A 19542-nucleotide genomic window follows, 5' to 3' on the forward strand; every position below is an offset into this window, starting at 1 on the left:
AATTATTTATTGAGAAATTATAAATACACCCCAAATATCCATCGGTTCCACCCTGGATACTAAGCCAGGTCTTGGGTCCAATTCCTAAAGTGGTAGAACCGAACCCAAACCCAAACCCACATAGTGTCGGTTCCACCGAATTTGGAACTAAAATCGATCTTGTGAGGGTCAGTTCTAGGTAGGAACCAGAACCGATACTTTGGATACATATCGATTCCGGAACCGACATCTGGGCATGAATGTGTTATCAGAGGAGCTTCCGGAAGAACTTGGATTGCTTAGTGAGCTAGTTGTAATGTAAGTTTAAACTTTACAACTTGTTTTTGCTTGTTTTGAATTGATTGTTCTTATGTGATGTTATTTATTGATGCTTTTACTTTTGGTAGTGGAATTGGAACGAACAATTTCTCTGGTCCTCTGCCACCTGAGCTTGGAAATTTAACCAAATTAGAGAAACTGTAAGTTCTTATAGACTTTCAGTTTCATTTTCAATGCAAAATTGGAGAAAAGTTGCTACATAGTGATGGAATTATTGAAAATTCTTTACCTTGACAGATATATTGACAGTTCTGGAGTGAGTGGTGAAATTCCTTCAAGCTTTGCCAATATACAAAGCCTGGCTATAGTGTAAGAACTTTTCGACTATATTAATCTACTGATCGAAAACGAAAAGCATCAGGTCTTAAACAAGTTCTTTTGTTGTTCTCAGGTGGGCTTCAGACACTGAACGTACAGGAAAAATCCAGACTTTATAGGAACTAATTGGTCGAAGCTTAATGTCTTGTGAGAAAACTCTTATTTTTTCTTTTCATTTATTTCTTTCTCCATTACACTTAAATCTGCATTCTTCTCTGAATGTTGTACAGTTAAGCTCATAATTTTCTGGTTCTACACATTATTGCAGGAGGTTACAAGGAAACTCTTTTGAAGGGCCAATACCATCATCCTTTTCTGATCTGACTTCCCTGACAGAGTTGTGAGTGTTCCCCTGTCATGTTTGAATTTTACACTAATCAATGCTGAAAATCTCATAAAAATTGAAAATGCAGGAGAATAAGCGATTTGCCCAATGGGAGCTCGTCGTCCTTGGCATTCTTAAGGGATATGAATTCTTTAAGTACCCTGTAAGGCAACACTTTGGAATTTCTAATAGCATTTGCTGAATTTTTTAATCTTGAATATTGTTCGCCCATGTACTGCAGAGAGCTAAGGAATAACAACATTTCTGATACAATTCCATCCAATATGGGCGACTTCTAGAGTCTGCAGCATTTGTAAGTTTATTCCTTTTCTTTCCCTCCATTGTTAAATTGCTAGCTAGCTTCTTGATCTTATAATTGGATAATTCAATAAGTTTTCTTTAGGGATCTGAGTTTCAACAATAGAAGTGGACAAATTCCCAGCTCGCTTTTCAATTTGAGTTCGCTGACTCAACCTGTAATCTACCATCTCTGCTTTGTTGTATCAAACAATCATTTGTCTCCCAAAATGTACCCATATTGAAACATTTATTTTTGGATTTGTACTCAGGTTTCTGGATTTGTCTTCTCAATGTGTAAGTACTTTTGACATATTTGCATCAATCGTTTTGCAACATACCAAAATGGAATGGTCTACTGGTTAATATGTCAGCAATTTTAATAGTAACATGACAAGTTTTGATGGGAAATCTAGTTTGCTGTAAAAGTCTCTTGAGCAGAGAACTTAATAGTAAAAAATCAATGTGACTAGTACAATGCCTGAATTTCATACTTATAAGCAGTTGTATTGTGTAGCTAACCTTCTCCTCTGGCTTATGCTTTTAGAGATGCATTATATAATAATATGTTACGCCTGGAAAAGTAGGGCTGACGCAAAGACTTGTCAGCATGGGTGGTCAGAGCTTAGAAAAGTTCTACAACCGCTCAAATGTGGCCACGTCGCGTGATGACGCGAGCGGCATGCTCCTGCTAGTGTAGTAGGTGTGCACCAGGATGGCAAGCGGTTGGAAACAATCCACGTGTCCGATCCCTACACGAGTCGAGGAAATCACTCAGGCAGGTGAGCAATGGGACGCAGAGATGGATTTGCACGGCATCTACCACACTCGCAGATTTAGTAATCATTACTTTGGTTCATCCCACTATAAATAGAGGACTTCTCTCCCATTTGTGGGATTGGCTAATTTCACTCTAGAAAAGCTTACTCTCTCTCTCTCTCTCTCTCTCTCTCTTTTGTATTCTCAAAAATAAAGCTCAGCTCGCTGATCGTGACCTGGCTTCATTCATTAATACAATATCAGTGGACGTAGGATTCGCCTTGTGAGCTTCCGAACCACTTTAAACATTATTCTTCACCCTTCAATTAACTAATCACTTCCATAATCATGTGAGACCTCTAAGCCCACTCAGCATTTCTCACATGCGAGTAGTTGGTGTCAAAATCGAGCATCAACAATTTGGCGCTAGAAGGAGGGCTTGATTTAGTACTTGTTCTTTATCAAAAGAATCTTTGACTAATTGGTCCCATTACAGCAGATGGCTCGTGGTTTCGAATCTAAGCGAACCACCTATGCCAATGAAGAAATCCCTTAGGTACAGGAGGACACTTTTCCTAAAGTGCCTCCCGCCCAACAAAATGTAATTGGGGATATCCTTTCAATCTCGTGGCTTGATCCAACCGTCATGAGTTACCTGGAGAGGTTCAACAATACTCTTCAAACGGTCAGCCAAAGGCTAGACCAGTTGGATCAGGTCGTGCCACCCAAATCAAATGAGGCGGTGCAACCGTAAAAAATGCCTGCAGATCGCGTGAAAGCGTGGAAAAGGGCAAATGCCCATATTGCACGCACTACAACGCGTCAAAGAAAGGGAAAACAAGTGGCATACGACGGACCCATAGGCTCCGAAGGACCGACGAACACTGATCGCACCCGAAGTAGAATACCGGTGGCATTGCAACTCGGTGACATGTCGTGGCTTGAGCCGTCCCGTGCCACGTTGCATGAGCACTCCCATAAAAGTGCAAGGTGGGGAGATTCCCATAATCGCCAAAATGATGACCTTGACTGTTGTCGTGCGGGAGATTCCCACCGTCCGTTGGTTAGTTTGTACCACGGTAGAGGTTAGGAAAGTTCTCCGAACCATTCAACGCCATCATGCAGCTCTAGCCAGTGTGTGTCGAGATTGGCCGGAACTGCTGGCTAAGGCGAGAAGGAATTTGACCTATAGTCTTTCCTTAACCGCAATTACGAGGGTTAAACCCACGTTGCGGAAATTGATCCCCAGATAGCTCCGCTGCCTCAGATTAAGGAGTTACAGCGAGCTCTGGATCAGCTAAAGGCTCAGCGAAATGAGCAAGTGTAGGTCACAGAGACGTCTCCCTTTTCTCTAGTGGTATTAGCCGCTCCTCTCCCATCAAGATTTAGAATGCCCGACATATGACCATTCGATGGAAATTCTGATCCGTAGGATCATCTATACGAGTTCAACGACCTTATGGAACTCCACCAAGTCTCTGACTTGGCAAAATGCCATTGCTTGGCAGTGACTCTTACCTCTCATGCCAAGAGATAGTTCAGGTCGCTCTCTGCAGAATCAGTCAGCTCGTGGCCTCAGATGAGCTTGACATTCCTGAGACACTTCCAAGCAAACATGAAGTTCTCGATGCCTCTAAGCTACCTGAGCAACATTAGGCAAGAGATGGATGAGCCCCTCCAATCTTATATTGACAGGTTCTACAGGGAGCTCTATAAAGTAGCTCACACCCTTGAAGAGTCTGTTCGGACTCTCATTATCATGGGAGTTCGCCCACAGATGGACTTGTGGAAGGAGCTACAATCTGAGGACGATGTTTCCCTCACCAGCTTCTACAACCTTACAGAAAAATACCTCCGCATTGAAAACTTCGTGGCGACGCTCAACCACCACAACCCTGGTCTTTTGGGCAGTGCCCTCGATCGGGGGGAGAATAGGAGCGTTGATTGCAGATGGGCTAATGATGATCAGCAAAAAGGAAAGAAGCAGCGATATGAGCCCAAGAAATCCTACACCCCAAATCCTTGTCGCGATCGCGACAAGAGTCAATACGCCCCCTTGAATGCCTCAGTCTCAGCCATCCTCGATAAGTCAGAGGAGGCAGGTCTACTCAGAGAGCCCAAGCCCATGAAAAATCCCTCTTCAGCAAGAAATAATAAAAAATACTATCGCTATCACCGAAAAAATGGGTACCACACTAATGAGTGTCGAGCTTTTAAGCAAGCGATTGAAGACCTCATTAAGCATGGGCACTTCAAAGAGTACGTTAATGACTCTGCTCTCGTTCGGGAGAAAAATCAAGAGAAACCAGGCAAGAAGCATTGTGGTCGCAAGGGTCTCTACAGCGTACGGATCATCTTTGGGGGACCGCATCTCGTGGGGAATTCGTGAGGTGCCCATGAAAGGTACGCTCGCGTAGCTTGCCATGACCCCGTAAGTGTGATGAGTACGATGCCGCGACCAACAAAGGTTCGCAGAGAAGAGGAAATCACCTTCTCTGAGAAAGATGCAGTGCGTTTGCATCATCCTCATGATGATGCTCTCGTCATCACGCCCAAAATAGGGCGATGCGAGGTTCACCGAATACTGGTGGACAACGGAAGCACCATGAACATCTTGTTCTAGCGAGCTTTTGAAAGAATGAAGCTGGATAAGGCCGATCTGAAGCTTGCCTGCATCCCCCTTTATGTTTCACCGGGGATCACCTGATCCCCAAGGGAATTATCTCACTCCTGGTCACATTGGGTGACACCAACAAGGTAACCAAAATTACAAAGTGCAAGGGAAAAGGCAGTCCACCTGGCATCCCTGAATAGGCAATGGCGATCAGCCGAATCGAACCATAGCCTAGTGCAGCCGAGGATAACATGAATCCTTGTATCCAAGAATGCCCTCCCAGTGGGCCGGTTGAGGACCTATCCGAAGTGTCAATCGATCAGAGCGAGCCGAACCGAGTGTTGAGAATTAGAAGGAATCTCAACCTCCAGCTCGCCAGCGACCTGATCAACGTCCTCAAGGAAAATATCGACGTGTTCGCATGGACTCATGCCGACATGGTCGGGATCAGCCCAGATATCATTTGCCATGCCCTGAACATCGATAGTGAGGTCAGAGTAGTCTGCTAGAAAAGAAAGCCAATGGATCCGGAGTGATATGCTGCCTTGAAAGCTGAGGTAGATAATCTCCTCCAAAACGGATCCATCTAGTAGGCACTCTACTCGAGTTGGGTGTCCAACCCAGTTCTGGTAAAGAAGCCTAATGGCAAGTGGTGGACCTGCGTTAACTTTACCAACCTCAACAAAGCTTGTCTAAAAGACAGCTTTCCCTTGTCGAGAATCAACCAGCTTGTCAATGCACCTCCGGGCATGAGCTGCTGAGTTTTATGGATCCTACTCGAGATACAATCAGATTCTGATGTACGCACTGGACGAAGAGCATACCTTCTTTCTTACAGATCAGAGGCTGTGTTGCTACAAGGTTATGCCTTTCGGCCTAAAGAACGCTGGGGTTACTTACCAGTGACTGGTTAACTAGATGTTTTTTGAGCAGATTGGAAAATCAATGGAAGTCTATATTGATGACATGCTGGTTAAATCGCATGTCGCTTCAGATCACATATCACATCTCATGGAGATGTTCAGTATACTCTAGAAGTATAGAATGAAGCTCAATCCCCTCAAGTGCTAGTTCGGAGTATCCTCAAGAAAATTCCTGGGGTATATGGTTAACTAGAGGGGAAGAGAGATCAACCCCAAAAAGATCAAAGCTCTCCTCGATATGAAAAGCCTAACCAATTGAAAGCAGGTTCAGAGTCTCAATGGGCGAATAGCGGCACTCAGTCGCTTCATATCGAAGGCCACATATCACTGCTTACTATTCTTTAATATACTCAGGGCTAACAAGAAATTTGAATGGATCCCGAGTGCAAACAGGTATTCCAAAGCATTAAAGAGCACCTAAAAAAGCCACCTCTTTTGTCTAAACCTCTTTTGTGAGAAATCCTTCTTCTGTATCTGTTTGTCTCTCAAATACGGTCAGTGCAACTCTAATCAGGGAAGAAGACAGGGTCTAATGGCCAGTATATTACGCGAGCAGGCATCTACTAGACATCGAAATGTGGTATCCAAAAATGGAGCGATTGGCCTATGCCCTGCTAATCCCTTCCAGGAAGTTACGACCTTATTTCCATGCCCACATAATCCATGTATTGACCAACTACCCGCTCAGACAAGTCCTTCAAAAACCAGAGGCTTTGGGTAAGTTGCTCAAATGGGCCATAGAACTAAGTCAGTTCGACCTAGAGTACAAACCGAAAGCAACCATCAAAAGGCAGGCTATTGCCGATTTTATCTCGAAATTCTCATATCAACTGATTAAGGAATCCAAGCTGCACGCCAGCGAAGTCACCCGAGAAATTATTCAAAATCTATCGACCTGGAGCCTCTAAGTCAATGGATCCTCGAATAGAAGAAGGGTCGGGGTAGGCCTTCTCCTCCTTAGTCCCGAAGGGACTCACATTCATGGCATTCTTCGATTATGATTCAAAGCTACTAACAATAAGGCTGAATATGAAGCTCTGCTTGTTATGGTTGGCAAGAGAAATGGGATCAATCACGATCAGCATTCACAGCGACTCTATACTAGTTGTTAACCAGATCTTGGGGGAATATCAGGTTAAGGAAAAAAATATGATCAGTTATCTGAAGAAAGCTAAGGCCTCACTCGAGCCGTTTAAACATTTCACGATCACGCAGATCCCCAGGGATAGTAATTCTATCGTAAATACCTTAGCAAAGATAGCCTTGTCGCTGGATTCAGACACTCCAGATAACACTCCTGTTTGTTCATAGAGATCCCTAGTATCAGCTCGCCCGAATAGGTCATGAATGTGATCGAGTCAGTTTCCTGGATGACCCCAATCATTTAGTATCTCCGAGATGGGACCTTACCTAATGACAAGATTGAAGCAAGAAACGTGCGAACTAGAGCTGCTCGTTACACACTTATAGGAGATCAATTGTACAAGCGAGGGTTTAGCCCCCTCTCCTCCGATGTGTAACCAATGAAACGATAGACTATGTCTTGAGGGAGATACATGAAGGGATTTGTGGTAATTACACGGCAGGGCGATCTCTCGCCAACAAAGTTGTTCATCAAGGGTATTACTTGCCCCTGCTCAAAGAGGATACCTTCAACTTTGTGAAAAAGTGTGACAATGCCAGCGGTTCGCGAACATACCACAAGCTCCTTCCCACCAGCTGATAACCATGACCAGCCCCTGGCCATGCTCCATGTGGGGAATTGATCTTATTGGACCCATGCTAATTAGTAAGGGAAGAGTCAAGTATGCAGTGGTCGGGGTGGATTACTTCACCAAGTGGGCCGAGATCAAACCTTTGGCCGCGATCACCACCAAAAAGCTCAAGAACTTTGTCTTCAAAAACATAGTGTGCTGCTATGGAATTTCACATACCCTCATCTCTGATAATGGGAAGCATTTTGATAACGAGGAATTCAATCAGTTTTGCGATGAGTTGGGAATCCACAAATAGTTCACCTCAGTCGCAAGGCCGTAAGCAAATGGTAAAGTTGAAGTCGTCAACAAAACCATTAAGCATACTCTGAAAGCCAAACTTGGCACTGCCAAGGATAATTGGGTTGATGACCTCCCTGAAGTCTTATAGGTATACAGGACAACTCCAAGGACCTCTATCTTAGAAACATCCATCTCGCTAGCATATGGCTGTGAGGCGATGATCCTTGTAGAGCTGAGAACTGGTTCACTTCGGAGAGACATGTTCAATGAAATAGGCAATGGGACGTTTATGCGCCAAGTCTGGATTTAGTTGAAGAACATCACAGCAAGGCTCAGCTAAGGATAGCAGCCTAACAACAGCGCGTGAAAAAATTCTTCGACTCTAAGGTTAGAAGAAGAGACTTTCAGGTCAGCGACCTTATTCTGAAGGAAGTCCTTCTCAGTACGAGAGAACCAAGTGCGGGAGTATTGGGACCAAATTGGGAAGGCCCATACCGCATCGTTAAAGTTATAAGACTGGAGACTTATCATCTTAAAAGGCTGAACGGTTCTGAAGTACCGTGAGCTTGGAACGTTGAGCATCTTCATCCCTATCATCAGTAATTTCGAACTCATTTTCCTAATTTCCTTGTAAAGACTTACTTTCTTAAAGCCTTGTGAATAAGATAAGCTTTTTTGTAATATCATTTCCTTTATGTATATAGTTCTGTTTGCATAGATATTATTTATACGAATGCTATAATAAACAGTTAGAAAGCGAACTCATGTTCACATGTGTAACATTTGTGGGGTACAAAAAATTATAAGTACTCACAAATGATTTGGGAAACGATCTCTTTATTTATTTATTGTAAAATTAAATACATATTTGCGAGCATAAAAAAGAACAGCAGTGAAAAGCAGAGGCCATCACTAGCCTTCATCCCCAGGACCCAGACGCGCGACCTTAGTATCATCAGGCTAGTCGACTACCGCCTAGTCGACTATTGGCTCCTCAAGGACGTACTCCTCCGGATGCTCATCTTTTGGATCAGGCCCCTGACCTTCCTCCTCATCGTCGGCCCATGCCATAGAAGTGAGGATCCTCTGGTAATTGTTCGGGAGGTCAGTGAGGTCTATGGTGGGATTCTTTGGCCGAAGGGCATAGATGGACTGAATCGTCCAATCGGCAACCCTCATCTCAATCTCCAGCCCTTGTCGCTACATCTCTTCGGTCAGCGAAGTGACGCGACCCTAGGCAAATTGGAGTTCGGCCTCAAGTGCCTACCTCTGCTTCTTAGTGGCTTCCCACAGCTGCGCTCTTTCCTGTTCTGCTCACAAGGCCTGCTCGGAGTTTGCTCGTAGCTCTAACTCTTTCTCGCCAACCTCCTTGGTGAGTCTGGCCACTGTGCTATGGAGCTCTTTAACTTCCTCTCCTCTCTTCTCCAGCTCGGCCTTCTGGAAATCTATCGTGTGAAGTGCAACGTTCCTTTCAGACAAATATTGGTTCGCCTGAATGGTGGATAGGTTTTTGTCCGCTTGTGCTTCTTATAAGTCCCGTTTCAGCCACACATTCTCTTCTCTCAGCTCGACCAGACCCTCAGCAGCCCCCAGTTGAGTCTTTTGCTGGGCCAGGTGCATGGTGAGCATGGACTGTGAAGCGAAAAGAGCAAAGGGTTAAACTCTTTTATGTCAAGTAAGGAAATGTAAGAAAGTCCTCGACGAGGACTAATCATTTTACTTGGCTTAGATGCTAAAAAGCCATGGTCATCACGTCTGCAGCGTTAGAGGCCACGAATTGCTTGAATGCCTTTGTGAGTTGGCACTCCAGCATGGTGAACATTACCGGCTGCAAATGTTCCAGGAATTTCCCCATGGAGTCTAGCATGAGAGCACCCATTCCGACGGCAGGTGGCACTTCACCAGTTGGTTCTTTGCCTGGTCTCCTCCCGAGGTCTGCAACCTCCCCCTGTCCCATTGGCGGAGCCTAGGGGCAATGGTGATGCCGGTCGCTCCCCTGGGAGGCCCCCCCGAGTGGAAGGTTTGATAAGGTTACGACCTCCTAGGCTGAATGCCTAAGCCCTCCGGCTTGGACTCAAACTCCTCGGCCCAAAGCTGGTTCCCCTTTTTGGACTTTTGGGCCATGGTCTTCTGTTTGGGACGAGCAGCCGCAGGTTAGGAAGCTTCCGCTGGTAGAATCGGTGCAGCCGTCAACATCCCCTTGACGGGAGTATCGTTGGGGGCAATCCAGGTTGTCCTGTGGCATTGACCCAAGGAAAGGTGAACTCCCTTACTCTTTCCGACCTGGGTACCTTGGGTGGCATGGTCGTTGCGTGCGAACATCGTTAGTAAAACAGTTTACTCCATGCAAACGTTAAAGTTGGCTAAGGTAACAGATGCTTACTTGGTAAGGTTTCGAAGGTCACTTTGGGATTGAAAAACCTGTATTTTCGCAGGTTCGCGGTTGTCATGAGCAGCCTCACATCATAACTGTGTTCAAGGAGAAAACTGAAGGCGGTTATTTTGTTGAAATCAACGAGAGCCAACAACTTGGTCGTCTTGTTTACTATGAAGAAACAAAGAAAGCTAGTTAGCAAAGTTTAAAGGAAAGAAAATTCGCCAAGAAAAATAAAGGAAAAACTTACTCAGCTCTTTAAACTGGCAAATGCCATCGTAGCGAAAAAAGAAAATTTTTGTCTCGTATGCCCCGACGTTGCTGGGGTAACTATGTATTCCTCCCTCGATCGTAGATCGTTTGAAGAGGTAAAAAGAGTCTTTGTCTTTACTCTTCTTCAAATAGTACGAGCATCCGAGCTCTAGCGCGGTCATCTCGCCTAGGCCATTATCGCCACATGCAATATACATAGCCACTACTATCATATATGCGTTTAGCGTCAACAGTAATGGTGTGACCCCAAAATGATCGAGGACCGACCCTATGAAGGGGTGGAAGGGAATTAACACTCCGCACTTAAAAATATTCTCAGAGATCGCAGCCATTCCTTCTGGTGGATTCCGAGCTATGTACGTCCTATGTTAATAGACCTCTAGACTAATTACGTATTGGTTCATCGCTTTTTGGATGCCCTCTGTTGTGGCCATTGAAAGGATTTCTTGTGAGGGACCCGCAGGGGCATCTTGCACCGGCGAGCTCGTTCCCTCATCTGTCTTGGTCGTTGATGGGTCTATTTCTTCTATGGTCTGAAAAAGAGCGACATGCAGGAATTACTCAGTCATCGTACAGAATCTGTACGATGACGTGGAAGAAAAGGTAAACAGTATCTTCCTTAAAACCTAAACCCTAACAATCCTTGGGGACCACCCCCAAAGACTTAAACCCCAGAAGAAAGCCTCTTCTCCAATTAACCATCAGCAAACACCCGCCATTATTGCATGGCTATCGTGAAAACCAAAAAGAAAAAAGAAAGTAATGAAGGAATCATCTTTACCTCTTGAGTATGAAGATGAAACTTCCCGCTGTGAATGTCAAGTAAGCACCAATCTGGGAGGTGGAAAACCTGGTCTCATGAAAAAATTTTGCTCTTCCTAAAGCAGTGAGTATTGTGACAAATTGCTTGAGGTGAGCCTGTGATTTTATAGTGAAGGAAGTGGCGCTTGGGTTTCCCGAAGTCAAACAACATTTGAACGAAAACCATCTCTCACCGTTGATCGCAACCATGTGTCATCAATCAACAGGGAAGAGTAATCGCCACGCTTCAAGAAATCAAATCGTCACTTTCCTCCGTTGAGAAAATAGAGCGACGACTCATTTCCCTCCTGCACATTTAATGCGCACTCATCTGCATTTAATGTTTTGATAAGGAATGTCATTTCAGTATGACTTACATTTAATGTTCATGGCTGACACTTATTTTGCATAGGACACGCCTGTCAGAGCAAAAGGTTTTTCATTAATGTATTAGGTGTCAAAGTGCAACAGATAACATCTGAAGAGGTTGTTAGGTAAAACACTCTTCGTCGCATGCCTGTTGCGAAGCAGTACAACTCCTTGCTTTCAGCGAAAAATACACTAAGTATATTCAGGTCGTGAACCTCAGCCAAGATAAGACCTTCATCAGTGTGGCACTGAATAAGGTCTGATCCAGGTCATGGGACTTGCGGAAGAAGACCATTTCAGGTCGCCTATATGGGAATGTCTTGCGACCTCCTTGTAGTCAGGTTAGATCGATCGGACGTCATTCAGCACATATCGAATCAAAGGCATAATGGTATAGTTCTCAAGGTTCGATTCTCAAACCTTAAAAACTAGGGGACTTCTGTTATGCCTGGAAAAATAGGGCTGACGTAGAGACTTATCAACATGGGTGGTCAAAGCTTAGGAAAGTTCTACAACTGCTCAAATGCGGCCATGTTGCATGATGACGTGAGCAGCATGCTCCTGCCAGTGTTGTAGGTGTGTGCCAAGATGGCAAGTGGTTGGAAATGATCCACGTGTCTGATTCCTGCACGAGTCGAGGAAATCACTCGGGTAGGTGAGCAATGGGACGTAGAGATGGATCTGCATGACATCTACCCTACTCGTAGATTTAGTAATCATTACCTTGGTTTATCCTACTATAAATAGAGGACTTCTCTCTTATTTGTGGGATTGGCTAATTTCACTCTAGAAAAGCTCTCTCTCTCTCTCTCTCTCTCTCTCTCTCTCTTGTATTCTCAAAAATAAAGCTAAGCTTACTGATTGCGACCTGGCTTCATTCATTAATAAAATATCAGTGGACATAGGATTCGCCTTGTGAGCATCTGAACCACTTTAAACATTGTTCTTCACCCTTCAATTAACTAATCACTTCCATAATCACATGAGACCTCTGAGCCCACTCAGCATTTCTCACATATGAGTAGTTGCTGTCAAAATCGAGCATCAACATAATCTGTTAGGCACCTTTCCTTCTTGGATCAACGAAGAAAATATACAACTGTAAGTCTTTAAATTCAATTCATTGAAACCTTTCTTTTGTTACACTATGATGAAACTAACATTTATATTTTATTATTGCTATTTGCAGTAACTTAGTTGCCAACAACTTCACACTAGAAAGCTCTGACGGCAGGTGATTATCTGGTTTCTTTGTTTAATTCAAATGCTTGAAACTCTCTATAACAGTCTGAAATGAATAGCTGCCCCTTCTTTCTGTCTCAATCTCCTCATAAAAGTGTGTTTCTCTTATTCCCTCAGTGCTTTTCCATCTGGCCTTAATTGTCTCCAACGCAATTTTCCTTGCATTCGAGGTTTTCCAATGTGTAAGTACTACTTCTGTTAGGAAAAAAAAAATTTCACAACTCAAACACAAAATTAAAGCAAGCAATTAAAAATAAAGAAAACCAAAACACAAGAATTTTAAAGTGGCTCGACCCAATCAATTTAGCCTACATCCACTTTTCACTCAAACAATCCATTAAGTAAAAGCTTACAATTGTGCAATTTTTAGAAGAGAAAAATTGCAAACTCCTTACAGTATCCCAGAAAGTTCAATTACACCCTTAATAACAATCCACAGTGACTATTGTTCTGGTGTCTTTCTTACACTTATTGAGATATTTAAGAGTCCAAACTGCTAGTCTATTTAAAGGGGAGAGTCCCATTGCAATTCCCTTTCCCAAGCAATGTGGGATTCAAGGCACAATCCCAACAACTCCTTCATTGACTTGAATCCCCAAGCATCACAATAACATTTGAGAATCTTACTCAGTTGTCAATCTTATTTTCTTTCACAATAGGAATTAGAACAACTTTATCTCTTGATTTCTTAAGAAACAGCTTTATCAAGCAAATATAATTGTTTTTCATTCCTTTTGCCTTGCAAAATCAAAATATCATCTTTGTACGCTTCACATCTATCTCTTTGACTAATTTAGGTATATCCATGAGAAGCTAACTCACCCAAAGAAATCAAATTGTGATTACAACTTGGTACGTACCTCACAAAGATTCTTGACAACATCATTGTGAAGCTTGAGACGAACGCTACCAATGCCTTCAATCTTCACTTTCTTGTTATTACTGACAACAGTATTTCCATAATTTCCATCTTCTTTCAATTCAACAAAACAATCTTTATTATTACAAACATGCATAGATGCAGCATAATTTAAAACCCAACCACCCTTTGAAGTTTGAGTTTCATCTTGACATGTTACTAAAAATTCACCTTCATTATCTGCAACACATTTGTCACCATTTGAATCCTTCATTTGTTAAGCCTTCTTGAAAGCAAGCATATCCTCCCTTAATTTCTTGCAGCATGGTTGGATATGTCATTTCTCTCCACAATAATAACACTCATTATTACTGTAATCTTGACTTTTGATTTAGATCTCCATCTTGATTCATCGCCTCTCTCTTGAGTCCTTCCTCGATTAGAACCTTTTGCAACTAGTAGATCTCCTCTAAGTGATGAGTTCTCTGATCCCATAAACATTTCATTCTCACGCAACAAGGCAGTCACATCATCTAATTTTAAAGTAGATTTGCCTACCAATAAAGTCTAAACTAAAGGTCTATAATATTTAGGCAAAGATGACAACAATATCAATGTCTTTACTTCATCCTTTAACTCATCAAAAATAGCCAATAATTGAGACACTAGTCTATTAAATTCATTTAAATGATCATAGAGACTGTACCTTCATCCATCTTCAGAGAATACAAATCCATCTTCAAACAAAATATGTTAGTCAACGATTTTGATGTATAAATGCCCTCCAATTTTTCCCACAAGCCATTTGGTGTAGCCTTGATTAGCACGCTGTACTCTATCTCTGGAGCTCAATCTAATTGTATTGACAACTCTCCTCTAAATTTTTTTCCAATCTTTATCAAACATTCTCTCTGGCTTACTCTCTTCTAATGCTTGATCAAGACCTTGTTGACCAAAAGGTCTTGTATCGTACTTTGCCATGACATAAAATCAATTTTACTATCAAATAAAGGAACCTCAAACTTAGACATACCTCTAGAAATTTGAGATGCTTGACAGTCACTGATCTAATCTTAAATCCAGCCTCCTCTTGAGTTTGCCTTCTCCCAGATCGTGAACGTGGCTCTAATACCACTTGTTGGGAAAAAAAAATTCTCACAACTCTAATGCAAAATTAAAGCAAGTAACAAAAAGTATAGAAAACCAAAACACAAGAATTTTAAAATGGTTTGGCCTAATCAATTTAGCCTATGTCCACTATCCACTTAAACAATCCACTAAGCAAGAACCTACAATTGTGCAATTTTTAAAAGAGAAAAACTGCAAACTCCTGACACTATTTCAAAAAGCCTAATTACACATTTGACAACAACCTACAATGACTATTCTTTTGGTGTCTTTCTTATATTTTTTGAGATACTTTAAAAGCCCAAAATTAGTCTAAACTAGTCTATTTAAAGGGAAGAGTCACCTTGCAACTCCCTTTCCCAAGCAATGTGGGATTCAAGGCGCAATCCTAACAATTTCCCCATCTTTTGGTTTAGAAAGTTAAACACATTCATAGTAACCAATTATAATAGAGAAGGGAAGAAAATGATCTATTTTGGCTACACTGATATGCAGATTCTAGCTTTGCAGTGAGGAGTGGTGGTCCACAAATTAAGTCTTCTAAGTTCCAATGATATTGTGTATGAGAGGGATAACGAGACTCTTGGTCCACCTGCATATTGTGCCCGACACAAATAGATGAGGAGTTAATAATGTTGGATATTTTGCCGGGAGCAATAATCCGCAGTATAAAATCTTTTCTCACTCTCAATTCACATGTACTCTAGATTCATAGCTTTTCCAGACAGCTCGGATCTCTGCCTCATCTCTAAGATACTACGGTTTAGGCCTTGAAAATGGAAACTACAGTGTCACCCTCCAGTTTGCAGAAATAGCTAATTTAGATTGGAAGAGTAATGGGAGGCGTGTTTTCGACATTTATGTTCAGGTATGCATTACATTTTCATATTGTTTAAGGATGATTGGCCACAATTGTAATTTGTTTCCCAATATATTTATCCTTACAATTGTCAGTGGTTCTTGTTTGAGTTCCTGAATCTGTTTTTTTCCAGGGAAATCTTGTCGAAAAAGACTTCAACATAAAGAGTTTAGCGAGTGGGATCCCAAGGTGAGCGGTTCAGAGAGAATATAAGGCTCAGGTACCAAAAAACTACATGGAAATCAATTTCTTTTGGGCTGGGAAGGGGACTTGTTCTATTCCTACCCAAGGTACATATGGACCTTTGATTTCGACCATCAGCGCAACCAGAGGTAAAACAAATTGCAAATTTCCATTATTTGTTTGGTTGATTTCCTTGTGTTTTGATATTGAGTTAACTACTAAGCTTTGATGCAGATTTCAAACCTACTGTAAGAGCTCCAACCACTAAGAAGAACATAACAGACCTAATCGTTAGGCTTGTTGTTGGCATTGGGGTTGTATTCTGTTAGTTCTTGCAGTTTTCTTCATTGTTAGAAGAAAAAGGCCGCAGACTGATGATGAAGGTAAAGCAAAAGATTTTACTAATGCTTTAATAATCAATAAAGCAGAGGTACTGTTTGGATAAGTTAATTATTTGATTAAACGAAAAGGTTCATGATGGTAAACTATTTGTTGTTGAATTTTCAAAGCTTCCTGGGATGGATGAAACCATACACTTTCAGTTATGTTGAACTAAAGGTTGCTACTGATGGCTTCAGTCCTATAAATCATCTTAAAGAGGGAAGATTTGGACCAGTTTATAAGGTAAAGTCATTGTTCTAATTGATGCCAAACAACTGCTAACAACATTTATGTGCCTTAAGATTGTCTATTTGATTTAGTGGCTCTACTTTTACATATTTACTATCATAGCCAGCCATAATCAAACACAGATTGCATCATGAAACTTAGATTCAACTTGAAACATTGTCTTTTCTAACCAATTAAACTCGAACTTTTTACTCAAGGAAAACTCAATGATGGAAAAGTAATTGTTGTGAAGCAATTATATGTAGCATCCCAACAAGGGGAAGAGTCAGTTTGTTGCAGAAATTGCTACTATATCTGTTGTGCAGCACCGGAACCTAGTAAAACTGTATGGATGTTGTTATGAGGGCGCACAACGGATCCTTGTTTATGAGTATCTAGACAACAGTAGTCTTGATTAAGCATTAGTTGGTATGAGAATTTCATTTATGCAACTATATATTGTCTTTTCATTTAAGGTTCCTAGTATTGTTTGGCATGGAAATCACAATTCAATATTTTATATGGCTTTTGTTAAGCAGGAAATGGAAGCTTGAATGTTGACTGGCCAACACGTTATGATATTTGTTTGGGAGTAGCAAGAGGTCTAGTTTATCTTCATGAGGAGTCAAGGCTTTGGATCATACACAGAGATGTGAAGGCCAGTAATATTTTGCTTGATAGTCATCTCATCCCCAAAATATCAGATTTTGGTTTGACCAAACTGTATGATGATAAGAAGACGCACATAAACACTTGTGTGGCAAGGACAATGTAAGATTTTTTTGTTGACTCGTATATTCATTTTCTTCTTAAATTTGTTAATATGCTATAAATTTATAATACTTACATTCATTGGATATACTATAATGAATTTTGTTTCTTTTGCATTGACATAGTGGATATCTACTATCTAGCACATGAATATGCCATGCTTGGACATCTTACAGAGAAGATTGATGTGTTTGCCTTCGGAGTAGTGGCTCTAGAGGTAGTTAGTGGGAGGTCAAACTTAGATTCAAACTTGGAAGAAGAGAAGATGTATCGTCTTGATTGGCTATGAATGAAATTTCATAGCTCTATTAAATCATTCTCCTTCTTTCATCGGAGTCTATTAAATGGTTTCTAGCCTTGTGTTTTGGTTTGGATCATCATGGAAACAAACTCAATGAACATTTTATTATTGCCAGTCTCATGAGAAGTGAGGTATATGTTAATTGTGAATTCTAAAGTCCCTGGAAAAACAAAAGAAGGAATAATTTGAGCAGTTGACATGAGTCCAGTTTGTCACTTCTAGCAGATATGAATCAAATTTGACTCCCATGCCAATACCTTTTCTTTCATTCCTCCTGATCTAATCACTAACATCATAATTCCTATGTTTGGTGCTTCTCAAGCTTGGCACCTATATGAGAACAATCGTCAACTTGAATTGGTGGACTCCACATTATCAAAATTCAACAAGGAAGAAGTAAAATGCCAAATAAGAGTAGCTCTTTTATGTACTCAGACATTGCTCTCATCGAGGCCATCGATGTCTCATGTAGTTGCTATGCTTTGTAGAGATATTGAAGTAAGAACAATGACTTCGATGCCCTCATACTTAACTGCTTGTACTTTGATGATGTGACCACAATTGTTATATCCATTACATCCCGTCAGCAAGTTTAAGTAATGAGGATACAACTCCACTAATAAGTGGTACTCAAGCCCTACTCCTTTGATTGACTTTCAGTTTTGATTCCACTTCTGTTTCATATTAGTTCAGCACAAGTGTTATTCATAATTCTAAAAGAAATGTAACACAAATAAACTCAAGTAAATAATATTGGAACAAAGAATTGATTTTTAGTATGAATCTTATTAAAAAAAAAAAAAGGGTTAATATTCAAACGCCCCGAAGGTTTGAGCAAATTTTGCGGAAGAAAAATATGGAGAAATAATCACTAAACAGACGTTAAATGATGGAAGTTAAAACTGTAACTTTAAAAATATTAGTCTTATGCCTAGTTAGTAAAAACGCGTATTATACGCGAACTATACGGACAGCCGTATAATTCGCGTATAATACTTGCGTATCTGAATTTTGTAAAATCTGTCGTATAATTCGCGTATAGTAAGGTGTACCGTATAATTCGCGTATAATTCGTGAATTATTCGCGAATAATTCGCGAATTATTGAAAAAAAATATATAACCTCACACCCCCAAAACGACGCCGTTTTGGTGGGTTTATACAAAAAATTAAAACAGAAACAGATCTGGTTCACACTTCACTGGTTCAGTTTCAGTCGTTCTTCTTCAAATCTTCGACAGTTCAGCAGCAGTTCTTCTTCCTCAGTTCAGTTCTTCTTCAGCTTTTCTTCCTCTGTTCTTCATGTTTTCAGCTTTCTTCATCTCTTATTCTCTTCTTCCAGGCTTCAACTTCAAGTTCGGGACTTCAAAGGTACACACTTTACACTTGTATCGTTTTGGTTCAGCGTGAGTTCTTCATGGAGAGGAAGAGAAGTATGAAGAGTGTGTTTCGTTTTGGAGAATGAGAGTTTCAGAGAGTGTGCGAAGTGTGAGTGTTTGTTTAGAGAGAAAAAAAAGTTTTTTAATATATCGGAAGAGAAATAGTGTGGGGGAGAGTGAAAGAAAAAGAGAAACTAATCTTTAACTAAATTAGGAAAAGGAGAAAGAGAGTAAAAAAATGAAATAATTGAATATTGATTATTGATTATTACTAATACATATGGTGTCGTATCATTTTCTATCAGAGTATCAGGTTGTAAATAGTCAAATTTCAATACAGAAAAATAGGAATTTTTTATTCCTTTTAATTAAACCCTCACTTCATGCATGTGTTTGGTAGAATTCAAAAACTTGATAAATGAAAATAAATTATATTGACCCTTCATGACTTAATTTAAAAACTTTGGTTAATTTATATTTTATAGGAATTTTTAATTAAAAATTCTTTATTGTGTATTTGTGTTATTGGTTAATTAAATACTTTGCATTTGATCAGGTATTTGATGATGTTCTCTACTTCTCTTTTATGTTCTTGTAAATACAGTCAAATTGAATACTTTTGTATTTGAAATGTTATGTTGATTTTAATCAGGTAGTCCATAAAAGTGTTAAAACTAAGATTGATATTGCCGTATTTTTCAAAACGTATTATTGACAATGCACCATATTAAACCCGTATATACCCGTACCGTATTTTTTCCGTATTCGAATTTTATGGCCGAATTTTTATAAACATATTTTTCATCATTTATCGTATTATACCCGTATAATTTTCGTACCGTTT

The 19542-nt window shown here is 40.7% G+C and overlaps 1 pseudogene; it reads left to right on the plus strand.

Annotated features, from left to right (window-relative positions):
• The first annotated feature begins 235 nt into the window (after window positions 1-235).
• On the plus strand, window positions 236-17875 carry LOC116135528 (annotated as a pseudogene).
• Window positions 17876-19542: the final 1667 nt, after the last annotated feature.

The sequence above is a fragment of the Pistacia vera genome, unplaced genomic scaffold (assembly GCF_008641045.1).
Source record: "Pistacia vera cultivar Batoury unplaced genomic scaffold, PisVer_v2 Contig300, whole genome shotgun sequence".
In the NCBI taxonomy this organism is placed as follows: domain Eukaryota; kingdom Viridiplantae; phylum Streptophyta; class Magnoliopsida; order Sapindales; family Anacardiaceae; genus Pistacia; species Pistacia vera.